We start from the raw sequence: 13,901 nt of genomic DNA, 5'->3' as shown, positions 1-13,901 counted from the left end.
GTTGAAAACATTCGCCTGGTAACAAGAGGATCAAAGTTCAATATCTTTCTGATTCAACATTTTACGATGTTGTGTCGGTTTGTTGCTAAGCCACAACTAGAAGTTTATGTTTACTGATGATAAAACTGAATATTAATCACGGTTTCCTGTTGTTGAAGGACATAACATCGGTTTGTGTGGTTGTGGAAGTATATCTAGTGGTTTTGTTTTCCCAAGTTAGCATATTTCGAGTGATGATGTTAGAGGTCAAAGTCGGGTCAGAGTTTTATGAAAAAGGTGAAAGGTGTGCAAGAAGGTATACAGAAATTTCAATTTTTGGTTTATCTTGAAAGAGGAATTAATGTTTCCTAATAACTCTGTATTGGTTTTCAGATGAGCCAACATGCATTATGGGAAATGGAAAATGAAATATAGGTAACCATTTGATTTAAGGTGATTTCCTGAATTTTGGTTTACATTCATTTATTTTTTTCTTGCAAAAATATTTTTTTTTGTAGATTGATGTTTTGAAAATAGTGAAGAAATTTTAAACCATGCGAAGATATTTTAACGGAAGTTATATATGTTTGATAAGTAATAGGTAGCTTCTGATATATATATGGTGAGTGATAATATAATAACATGATGTGTGTCTTTCCGTAAGACCTTTTTATTTGTAATATTGTTAACATACTAGAAATAATATTTTTAATATTTCTTAAATCAAGGTGAAAAATATAACAAATATCATTACCCAATCTAGATCATAAATCATAAAAAACTCAGAACAATGAAAATCAAAATAAAACAAGTTTTCATTTTGAGAATGAAGCCACTGAAGATGTGAATGAGCAAACTGGTTAAAACCTTCTGGAGAAATAGATATGGCCCAGTTCCATTCAATTTATAGGTTATTCAATTCTGCTGCATTTTGGGGTTTAGTTAAGATATCATTTGCTATATTTATGGGTTAGGGGAATTTGAGCAACATTGATAAACCTTTATTTATTATCTTATCTTGAGTAAGTATCTAATTAAAACAAGTTTGAATAAGGTACTTAAGAAAGGGCTATTCTGAAGTCACCATGATAAATACCTTGTATCTGGAATATAATAATTATCTTGAATTTACCGAGATTTTAGTAGTTTCCAAGGAAATATTCAATGCTTACCTGAGTAAACCCTTATCCCTATCCGAATTATATCTGAAAAACTATAATCCTATACTCTGTACCTGTTAGACCCTTCTGAAAAGGTTCCTTCTGAAATTTCAATAGTTTACATAGCAATAGCCAAACCTGATGGCTAGCGATCGCGCAGGTATAGACTCTCCCAAATAAATTACTATTGGATTACGATACGCCTGTATTTCATCAGTTCGGACTTCCATTGTCTAATATAATATAAGTTGATTTGATAACCCTTAAAAAAATCAAAAAAAGATTAACCGAAAATAACAATTTTATATAAAAAAAACTGAAATTACAAAGAAATAACATATACCAACAACCAAACAAATAAAAATTGAAATAATAATAAAAGCTGAACATTAAAAATATTATTAACAAAAAAATGGAAAAATAAAAATTAAAAGATTTCAAACCAAGTTATGTCACAACGTTTCCATTGTTAGTATCCACAATCGTCTTCGGGTGATAACTGGACTTATTCCTCCGTGATCTGACTATTTATAGATCATTCGAGTGCTTTCACCTATCCCCTCTTCACTTTTTCCGCTTCATTGGTTTTGGCGGGGGATGACCGTTTGGCGGAAGTTGGTCGTTTTTCCCTTGATTATACGTTTCCATATGTTACGTATATCTACGCTAGCTTGACTAAATGCGTTGTTGGACAACATATACGCGGCTTTTTGAATTTTCTTCCAAACCAATGTTCCTCTTTGTGGATGATTTCAGCTTGAGCCCACTTGATGTTGTGTTGATGAGTCCAAACATGCTCTGCTATTCCGGATTTGCTGGTTTCTCCTCGCTGTGTGTGTTTCTTGTTCTCAGCAATGCGAACTTTCAATGGCCTCTTAGTTTCACCGATGAATGATTCTCCGCACTCGCAGGGTATCCGGTAAATGCAATTCTTGGACTCGCAGTCCACAAATTATTCAGCCAATGCCAAACGCCAACAGCATTGTATGACAAGTAATGATAGGCCTCTGTACAGAGCATTTGTATGTCTTGCAAGAGCTGTAGTGGTGGTTACATTGAAAATGAGTTTGTGGGCATGGGGTTGGGCTCGCTATTACGTTTGGCGCTCGCTGTATATTACTAGTGTGATAATGAGTAAGGTACATTGCGAAAATGAGGCTAGATCATAGACTGAGTAACGATAACCACATGATTACTTTGTTTAGCTTTACTGTGATGCACCCTTTGGAACCTTTGGTGTGGTAATGAATATTACTGGAGTTTTATTCTAACACCAAACCGTTATTTTAACATCCGACACATTCTTCGATCACCAAGTGATCATCTTCAAGAGGAAGATTAAACTTTCTCTTGTAGATGATCACATGGTGATCGCAATACTTGTCTAGGTGTTAAAATAACAGTTTGGTGTTGGGATAAAACTCCAGCAATACTCAAGCTTTACCGCTCAATATTTCATCTATTAACAAATTTTATTTTTTGCAGCTACCTGAGAAAATGAAGATAGTTGAAGTCCGATACCATACTAGTGGCTTAATATAACCATTTCGTTACTTGCATGGCTTTATGAAGTTGTTACAGCGCTGTTCCGACCATTCAATGTCTCAGCAGTGGTCCTAGGCTGGGACCACTGAACAGTCCTAAGAACAAACTTCAAAGTTGAAGCGATGATATATTCTCCTATCCAAAATAGTAAGCACTAAATGCTCACAAATGACTGACGTTTTTGCCTTGAACTGTGTCTTGTAGTGTCGTACGGAAATTGTACTGAAGAGATGAGGAAAAATGATGATAATATATATAGAATCACAACCTTGACAAAAATGTTTTGGACTTGATGCAATACTATTTCTGAGAATTTAGTGCTTACTATTATGGAATTGTACTATACAAAAACGCAATCTATGGGATGGCAGAAGACTCATTCCACGAGTATCAAAGATGAACAAGGTTCCAAAAGGCGGTCCTTTGCAAAGTCAAGCGACATGGACCACCGAACGAAATTCGAGGTTGTCTTCCACTGCGAGTGCCATGAAAGCATGTTTTGTAACGGACCACCTTAGGAGCCCCGTTTTTTCTTAATTTTCGTGGATCGCCTCTTCTGTCGACCCCAAAGATGACGTCTTCGCAGGAAAAAATTCTCTCGTCTTTACTCTCAGACTTCGGTTTCAGGACAGTCCAGTAGTTCAGCCTAGCACCACTCGTGTGACCTTGGCAGGACGAAACAGCACTATCTTGTGTTGGATAACAAGTTCATCGAGTTGCCTTGCAGTGAAAGCTGCAGTGAAAAATAATGGATGAATTTCGTTCAGTGGTCGATATCGAAGCTTGGCTTTACAACGAACTATCTCAGGGAGCCTCGTTTGTCCTTGATATTCGTGGATTGAGTTTTGTGTCGATCCCATAGATGGCGTTTTCGTAGAGTATATAATCGCCCTTACCTGTATGATTCATTGAAAAGGTGAAACTAAGTCTGAACACCCTTGGTTAATTTGTTGAATAGTTGTCATTTTGTGTAGCTAGCAAAACACAAGAAAATAAAATACTAAAATGGTGAAGTGCAAATACCCTACAAAAATGAATAGAAGTGGACAAATGACACAACATACATAAAATTGTTGATCATCTCTGTTTCGAAAGTCAATATCAAAATTCAGATAAGAAATACATATGAATACATTTTTGGATATCTCATGGATGACCATAGGACATTTATCGAAGAATATCCATTCCAAATCCGGTGAAGGATATCTTATGGACTTCAATTGAATATCCATAAGACATCCGGTGTTTGAGTGATACTTCTAAGGCTATCGAGGGTTGATTGAAAATCGCATATGGTAAACCTTGACTTACAGACATCAATACATTGTCATATATGACCAAAAGATAACTTTTGTAATTGGATGGCAAGAAGACAAGCATGAAGACCTTAAACGAAACCAAATTGAATTAGTTACTCCTTCCCGTTGAGCTGAGGTGTTCATTACGAATCCAATCAGGATATACTTACCCCAACTCTACCATATCCCATTTCTATGGTATGAGAGGTTTCACCTGTTTGCTTCAAGGCCATACACAAATGAAGTTATATACAGTTTGAAGTATTTTTGGCATATTATCTTTACTTGTAGCTGTCAAGGCTTCAATAATTCATTTAAATATGTACGTTTCTAATGCTTGCCGTGCCTATCCCCTAGAGATACCTACGCGACCAAGAGTATTCATTACGCATTGAGTCAGGCTATATCTGAGTGATTGTCCATTTAATTACGCGCAGCTCGAAAATGGAGTGAGGAGATTCGGTAATATCACACGGGTAGGGGTTGTGGTGAGCTATCACGTATATTTATTTTTCCATTGCATGCGATATTTCTAAACCGAAACGCTGCTTGTGACCTTTATTCGCCAAGCAACCATTTCCCCTACCGCCACAACATCCGTTCAGTTCTGATTAATAATTGCCAAAAACGATGCTTCATGATCATAATTGATCATATGTTTCTGATTTTAGGTAGGGGAGGGGGTAGAGGGAGGGAATTTTAAAAGATTTTGAAAAATTACGTGATTATTTGAAGAATCCTAACTTGACCATATATTATCCATATCTACGTAGGTTTCAAATATTTCATCTATTGACTCCAAGACCGTACTCAAGTGAGGTAACTACTCAATATAAACTCAGAGGGTTTTTTTGACAAGTTTGCCTTCACCTATAGCTGTCAAATGCAAGATTTTTTTCAAATGGATACTTTTCCAATTTTTGCTTTGCTTCCTTCCAAGAACTGCCTATGGGATCTGGAGTCTTCATTGGGGATCCAGTCACAATAATCTACCTTATCTATACATTTGAGTTTTGAAATGTTTTATCTAATTAATCTAAGACCTTACTCAAATCAAGTAATATAAACTCAGATACATTGTTTAACAAGTTCACTTCAATAATCCATTCAGATAAGTACTTTTGTCATGCATCACCTTAACTAAGCAATATCTTAACTAACCTTAACAAACAATATCTTAACTACCTTAACTAAACAATATCCCCGGTCTAAAAGGTTACATTTATTTAGCCAGAGACTATTTAAATTGGGGAATATATTTAAATTCAGCCATATTTTTGACAAGTTTGCCTCTACCTGCAGCTCTCTCTCTCTCTCTCAATATCAATCCATCCAAATATATACTTATCTGATGTTAGCCAAGCCCACCTTTGCGACTTATTACAAGAAAGGAAAGGATGTATTAACATGAAGCTGAATACCGTGGCGTTGCCCAGCGATATAAAGCAGATCATATCGCCTCGTAAAGTTCAAAGCTCTCTTGGACTATTGCATGAAACGACGCATGTCCTCAATATGAAGGTTGTTTGTAGCAATCGTTCTCGACTATTCTGTGTCTGTTCGGGAGTTTATATTAGGTTCGTTCCAACCTTGAGTCACAAACAGATTTCCAACTGTTTGTAAATCGTTGACAACGCGCATGTCTGGTAAATATTGGTTTCTGATTAATTTGAAATTTCTGATTGGAACAGCTGATAGTTCAACTGAAGTTTGGCATGGAATTTCAACATAACCTTTAAAAATAATTTGGGAAAGAAAGTTTTTGGCTTTCTACTACTCCATCTTAATACAAAAAAAGGGGATGAGGGAATCTTCCAAAGAAAGGAAGGAAGTAATCAATTTGAAAATAAGTAACTCTATACATGGATGTGTAGATCATGCAAAGAAGTAACTTTCAGACACAAACTGAAAGAATGTTCTCCTGAAACAGCTACTTTCATATAAACATTGAATTACACGAAAGAAAAAAAAATTCTTTCGAAACAAATACTTCTAAATGAACACTGAATTATACAGAAGATACTTTTCTCTACTCAGTTTGTATTTCAAACATTCCACAACGAATGTCACTCCTAAAAATATAACCCCTTCAATTCTTTAAAAATGAATCTATTCAAGTGTATTTCTGGAGAGTAAAAGAAGGTTGCAGTATTTTATATCTCTATTCTATTTACTTATCAACATGGAACTAGGAGGTCACCGCAATAATTAATTTGTGTAATTAAAGATGTTCATATTATAGGTTCACTTAAAGAATTCCCAATTTTTCCTGCGCCAGCAAATACATAATTTATTTTATAACAATTTTTGCAGGTTATGTTGTTTGTACGTTGCATGAACATAAAACAGAAACAGTAATACCACAGTATTTTGTATACAGTATTTCGGATACATTTCATTGAACTTTCTACATGTTCTGCTGATAATTTTGTCACACTGTCCAAAAATAATAAACAAATTCATAAGAACTTCGTTTGAATAGTTTTGTTCCATCGTTATGAAGGTATTTGCAACTTCTGAAGTGACGAAAATATCGATATTATTAAGAGAATGTCACAACGCTACTGTCAAATAGTAATCATGGCCTGCTTACCAAATACCGAATGGAAATACCATTCTGAAGGGACATTTTCACAAATAAATGTTCATAAGTCCGAAACTTGACTAGTTAGGTATAGGTATGATATACATAGAAAGAAAGCAAATTTCAGCAGCTTTCCGAATTTTCAATAATATACAGGGTGTTCCATTTAAAATAATCAAATTTCAGCAACTTTTTCAAGCAAACGAAAAAACTGTATTTTTTTACCACCCTGTATTGAAGTAACGGAGATTAGGCTGACGTGTGGGAAGTGTCCAAGTATCACCTAACTCCAAATTTCGATATCATAGTACTTCTTAACTAAAAGATATCGGCATTTTTAGAAGTCATGATTTTCGAAGAAAAAAATTGAAATTAATTTTTATTTCGAAAACGGTAACAGATAGGTATAGGGAAATATCAAGAAAAGTTGTCGGGCAATTGTTGGAGATTCCAAAAATAATATTATATACAGAGTGTTCCATTTGAAAAATCAAAGTTGCTACTGCTTTCTAATAGAAGCGGCAACACCGCATTGTCGAAAATATTTTAGTTGGCTAGAGAATGTCTGAATATGCCCTCCATTAAATTTTCAAAGTGATCCGTTGTCTGGTTCACCAGAAACGTCACGTTCACCGTGAATCAGCCTGTATGTTAACCTCGATACTTCAAAAATGTCTTGTATTTGGTTTGAAAATTTATTCTACGAATTGTTTGATTATAATTGAATCACTGATCATTAATTTGCCAACTATGGAAGATCCACTCATGACTCTTTTATATGGAACTACTCATTGATAAAGGATTATATGCAAGAAATTTACAAATCTGGGGAACAAGCTTGGTTAATTGGAGATACTGGCTACCCCAGGCATCCATGTCTAATGATTCTTTTCAAAACCCCCTTGAAAATAGTCTCGAATCTAGGTTTAATCATGTCTACATTAGAGCAAGGAATTGCATCGAAAAATGTTTTGGCATCCTAAAAATGACATTTTGCTGTCTTTTGAAGGAGTGTACTTTGAGATACAATCCTGATTTTCTAGCCAATGTGTGAAAGAAATGTGTTGTTTTACACAATATGTGTGTGGATGCAAACATACCCATCGATGAAAACGTAGGTGATCCAAATAATGATAACGGTGACGTCCTGATAGCAGAGCCACTCAAGGACAATTTGCTGTAGAAGTACAGTTGTACATTTGGGACATTTATATTGGCATAAAATTGATTTCTTCTGTCAGAGATCTTCAACATTTGAAAAATGGTCAAAATGTATCTATTCAACCATAATGATAAAGAATGGGAACCAGGAGAAATTGTACAATTATATAACTGAAAAACCAAGGTTTTTGATAAACATGGTAATTAAGTAATAAGAAATAGATTTGATCTTAGAGAGTCCGTAAATAAGTGTCATTCTGTAGTGACTGTATCGACTGTATTACTTCATTTGAATTACTTATCCACTTCACCATATCGAAATTTGCCACTTTATGAGCAACAATACCATTTCAAATTCTGTCGATAGCTTCATCTGTCGTAGGTATGGCAAGAATCTAATTAGTCCATCTCCGGGTATTTGTGTTCAAACGACGTTGAATTTTTGTTTATTACAAACTGTGCTGCAGACGGGAACGGTATTACACCAAAAATCATCGCTTTCATTTCGTAAACATCTGGACTTTGGTCCAGACTTTGCCGTAGCGTCAAAAACCAAGCGAATCTTTCTGGGTTTGTTGATATTCGCAACCCCAAAGTGTGGAAGATACCAGTTGTTTTTATAATTCTGAACTTCAGATGGATGTAAAACTTCCTGGCGTATCCTTTTTGAAGATACTCAGTAGTCTTTGTAGTATACCCTTCAGCAAAGTTGGCATCCTTGTCCATTTTGCGTTTCATACAATTCAGACGATCCAGGGCATTATTTTTACTAGCCGGTAGAGTAAGGTTGTCACGTTTCCATAAGTGTCCTATTTCGTAATGATTACCGACTTTTTTCAGAGTTCTTTCCATGATCTCCACAGCATTTTTGTCTTCGATTGGTTAGATAACATTATCTGGTATTTTAACACCAAAAACTCCAAGTCGAAAAGTATCCTTTACCATTTCATGCAGTTTTTCATCATTCAAATGTCTGCAACAAAGAGTTACATGGGAAAGAAAGGTTTCAGAGTGAGTTTCACTGGTTGGGCCATGCACTGTCCATCATAATTTACATTGAGACATAATGGGCTGATTCAGTTTTGGTTTGATGATATTTCTTTTTACTATGAAGCCACAATTATCCTGACCGATCAACAGCTCCGGTTTGTCATTTCTTATTGATGCCAATAGATCACGGTCTAAATGAGGATATTTTTTGTTCGAGTTATCAACATCTATTTCTTGAGATGGAAGTCGCAAATTCTGCACCGTTCTCACTTGTTTCAGCGTGAAGAATTTTTGTGGGTTTCTAGAAGCAGCGATATTTAAAGAGACCATTCGTGGACGATCTTCGTGGTGAGTTATTTCATTACTCCATTGGAAACAGATTGGAACAACCGTTCCTGGAAGTCGTAATCTGAGAGCTAAGTCTTCCTCAAGCATGGTACAGGTTGATCCTTCATCAAAGAGTGCGTAAGTCGGAATATCTTCAGCTGGTCCTCTATGAAGATCAGGTGCGATTTGTAGTAGTACAGTTTTCGTTTAATTTCCTAAAGATTTGCTACGGAAACTAGCACAGAAATTAGCCTGACTCATAAGATTGTTTGGGCTTTGCGATTCATTTTGTGGTTGTTGATTACTCACAATATTATTCAGGCTTTGCAGTTCATTTTGTGATTGTTACGCTGTACTGTACAGAAAGCTGTATTGAATGATCGTCGACTGAAAGTGCGCGAGCTAGCAGACTTATTAGGCATTTCAAAGAGTGCGGTACATCGTATATTATCTGAAAATTTGGACATGAGAAAGCTTTGTGCAAAAGAGTGCCGCGTTTGCTCACACTCGAGCAAAAATACTGTCGTGAAGATGTTTCAATCAAGTGTGTTCAGCCAAGTTCCACTGCAACATAATTCTTGCGTCATTTAATACCCATGAATGAAACAAGAGTCCAATACATTACATCCGAGGTAAAGGAACAATCAAAATAGTGGACTTAAAAATGAGAACCGGCTCCGAAGCAGGCGAAAACTGTTTCCTCTGAGGCAAGGTCAAGGCATCGGTTTTTTGGAATGCGCTTGGGATAATTTCCATTGACTATCTTTAAAAAGGTGAAACTATCAACGGCGAGTATTATACGAACTTATTGCAACGTTTGGATGAAGAAATGAAGCAAAAACAGTTGCATTTGGCTAAGAAAAAAGTATTGTTTCATCAAGACAATGGACCAGCTCACAAATCCATTATTGCAATGCCCAAAATTAACAAATTAAAGTTCAAATTGCTACCTCATGCACACCATTTGCCAGATTTAGCCCCCTCAGATTATTTTCTGTTCCCAAACTTGAAAGAAAATGGCTCGGTGGTCAAAGATTTTCCAAGGATGTCAGCAGGTAATGGCTATTTTGAGGAGCCAGACAGTTCTTATTATAAAAACGGTATCGAATTTATTGAATGTTGCTGGGAGAAGTGTATAGAGCTGTAAGGAGATTATATTGAAAAATGATTTTTTTTTTATTTTCGTGTTTTTTTTCTTGGGAAGAATATTTCTGGGACCACCATCGTACATATGATATAACCAATATACACTATGAAGTGACTGATACATATATAACATATATAACATTACAAATCATTCAAAGGCAAAAAAACCACAACTCAATAAATTATTAGCCCTGAAGAAGCTTCCCATTTGAAGCGAAAGCTTGGCAAAGTAAACCAGAGTTTTGATTTTTTGACTGAGAGACCCAGTTAATCCATTTTATTGTACATTTCTCCAGTCGCTAAGATACTCAACTTCAAATAACAATGGGTTTCTTCGAAGAGTTCGAACTAAACTACGGTTTCCAGATTAGCAGAGTAATGAAGGAATGGAGAAATACTAACAAGAAACTAGCATCGTATCGCAAGAGAAGAATTTTCCTCCTTCAATGTAGAAAAAACAATGTGGGGACTTTCACATATAGAAAATAATACGAAAAATGTAAATATCTTTTTCAATTCTACAAAATGATAAAAATTCTTATGACATTCATAATTTCAATGACAACTTGAAGAAAAAAAGTATTGAATCTTGAAACTAAAGTCACACATAATGATTTGAAAAATTTAGAAAAACTTTCGGATAGACAAACAACATTTGTAACAGAATCCATTTTTTTTTAATATTTGGCTAGAATTTGAAAAAAGACAAACGGTCAAATACAATAAAATTTTCAATGATATAAAAAAAAATATCGATAAACTTAGTATACTCAAATGTAATTCAAAATCAGATGTTGAAACTAAAGGAAATTGGATACAAAATTTATCAGATATCATTATACCAGAAGATATAAAACATTTTCTCGCCTTAGGTTTCAATTTCAGCTTACCACCAACTACCAAAGAGGGTGAATATACCAAATTTACTCTCAGATTTTGAAAACCTAATAACTGGGTTTGGTGATAGCAAAAATTCTCACATATGCTTATAATTATGAAAATGAATTCTATATTGAGGATTCTTTGGATTTCTCCAATTTAATAAATGAACAATCATTACCTCCGGGTTATATTCTGATAAGCCTTAATGTGATTTCACTTTTTCGCAATTTACCTATGAATCTAGTGGAGAAAAGTATTATCAAAAGTTGGAATGATATGAATAAAAAATGTTCAATAAATCAAAGTGTTGAAATAATTGATTTCTTTTTCAACTCACATTATTTTTGTTATTTCGAAGGTAGATACTATAAACAAATTCTTGGTACACCAATGGGAGCTACCATTTTTTCTATTGAAGCTCAATTCGTATTGGACGATCTTTTTGAAAAGATACTTCCTAAACTGAGTTTTGAACATCTTTTTTTAAAGAAATGCGTTGACGATGTCATTTGTGCAATACCTTATGACAAATCTCATGAAATTCTTGATATTGTCATCGATATGATGAAAAATTGCAATTCATTATATTATTAGAAAATAATCAGACCCTTCTCTTTCTTAATACAAGAGTTATCCGTAAAACTGATAATTCCTTGATCACTGATCGGTATGTCAAACCTACTGATTCAGGAAGATATATCAATTACTATTCTTTTCATAAAAAGTCAGTTGAAATGAATTTATTACTCTGTTTGAAAAAAAAAGAATAGAAAAATTAGTACACCCTTCCCTCAAGCAAAAAAATCTCAGACTTCTTAGAGATATATTGATGGAAAATTGCTATACCAGAAAACTTCTCAATAAAATAATTTTCAATACTGGCAGTAATATAAATTCCGATGTAATCAACAGAAATTTATGTATAATAGTTCACCTATCAATTTTTCTTATAAATCTATACCATATATATACCATTTAAATTCATCTTCAAATATCATAAAACTTTTTCATAATGAACAAAATATTAAAATATACCAAAACATATTAAAACTATAAAGAATTTTAATATTACACTTTTTGCGGATGACACCACGATCCTTTGACGTGGGACAAACGAAGATAATCTCAGAGACATCATACATAACCCTGGATCTCTATAGGGTTGAACAGTGCGGGGCGATTTAAGCTCCTTACTCATAGAAAATTCAGGCGACTTACTTATAGAAAATCACGTTATAGTTAACAAAACTCACACAAAATTTTTAGGGGTATTTACAGATGATAAATTGAAATTTGATGAGCATATAACAAATTTATGCAAAAAAAATAGCATCTGGCTCTTATGCAGTTCGAGCTTTTTCTAACGAACTCAATCAATATTCAGCCAGAACTGTGTATTTTTCCTTGGTAGAGTCGCACTTGAGATATGGAATTGCCTTCTTGGGGCTTTTGTAGTCAGCAATTACTAAATTCAGTATTCGTTCTACAAAAAAGGACTGTCAGATACATATGTAGGGCAAAATCACAAGACCACTGCAAACCACTCTTCATCAGTCAGAAAATTCTTACTGTACCTTGTTTATTCCTTTTTAGAAACCGTTTGCTTAATTCACAAAAAAAAATCCAACTCAGCAGTGAATAATGATAGACGTTACCACACGAGAGGAAGTCGGAATTTACCCTTGCCAATCCCAAAATCAGTGATTTCAAAATTTTCTTTGATATATGTATGAGAGCAAGAAAATATACAACCACCTCCCAATGTGCTATAGAGCAATACCAAATTTAAAAAAAAATCAGAAATGATTTTTTGAGCAATGAAGCATGATTGATTGATTGATTGACTTGTGTCTGACTCTCAATACAGTTCATGTAATCAATATTGGAAATTTTTAAAATATAATATCACTGGCTATTTTCCTAAAGTGTTGTATTGTGCTAAGTAAATATAACACTGTTTCTGTTATTTTTTCATATCCTATTTTGTTACATATACATATATTTAGAATTTACTTGAAATTGTATATTATTGTATAGTTTATAGTTTTATATGACTAAGTAGCGATAGCTAATATGTGTAATTTTGTTTGTTTGTTTTTTTATTTAATTATTTTAACCAAGCTTTGTCAATAAGATATGAATCTACAGACAATAAAGCATATTTTGACTTGACTTGGAAGATAAAACGGATACTACAAAAATGTCTAATGTGATTTATAACATTCCTTGTAACAATTGTAACCTGGATTATATTGGAACAACATCTAGAATTCTTAAAGATAGAATAACTTTACATAAAAGTGATATGACTTTATCTTGAAATGGTTGAAATTGATAAGTCTTCTGATTGTATGAATAAGAAAACTGACATTGATAATATCAGCAGTATATACAGTAACTTAGTGGAACTACACCAAAAAACATAATGATATCAAAATGAAAATTGTATCAATCAACTCTCTCTTTAGAGTCAAAGATTATCAAATCATCATACCCATTGAAAAATGACATTCATGTGAAGGTATGACATTTGTCAAACCAAAAAAATCCATCACAGACGTGGTAGAAGTGAAAGAATATCGGCTTCATCGAAAATTTTGTCTAGACCCGGCAATGAGTAGGTGAGCCGAGTTGAATATTGAATCTCATACTAAAATAGTTAGATATAACATCATGGGCATGCACAGCTTGTGTTCAAAGTAGATATTGATCAGTTGATTGCAAACATTTCGAACAAGATAAGAAATTTTTCACCAGTAATAGTAGACTCACGTTAAATAAGTTTTATTTGAAAATTGAAGCTAGAGATTCACTAATAACTGAAAACCT

At 34.1% G+C, this 13,901-nt stretch overlaps 1 long non-coding RNA gene across 3 annotated transcripts in view; it reads left to right on the top strand.

The window, feature by feature from the left end:
* Nucleotides 1-51: 51 nt before the first annotated feature.
* Nucleotides 52-13,901, top strand: part of LOC141483585 (uncharacterized) — a 25,800-nt gene continuing 11,950 nt past the window's right edge. Inside the window, exons 1-4 of one of the 3 annotated variants that reach the window (XR_012466170.1) lie at nucleotides 52-295; nucleotides 373-432; nucleotides 498-601; nucleotides 8,997-13,244. This is a non-coding gene — a long non-coding RNA (uncharacterized lncRNA). Of the gene's footprint in view, nucleotides 296-372; nucleotides 433-497; nucleotides 602-2,624; nucleotides 13,245-13,901 lie in introns of those variants that run through there. The other 2 variants (XR_012466168.1, XR_012466169.1) reach the window with 2 other exon arrangements.

This window comes from Leptinotarsa decemlineata, unplaced genomic scaffold, assembly GCF_025532065.1.
Source record: "Leptinotarsa decemlineata unplaced genomic scaffold, Ldec_3_MD MMD2_tig00003736_RagTag_RagTag, whole genome shotgun sequence".
NCBI lineage: Eukaryota > Metazoa > Arthropoda > Insecta > Coleoptera > Chrysomelidae > Leptinotarsa > Leptinotarsa decemlineata.
The sequence above is the reverse complement of the archived record's forward strand: the minus strand, read 5'-3'. Positions and strand labels throughout refer to the sequence as shown.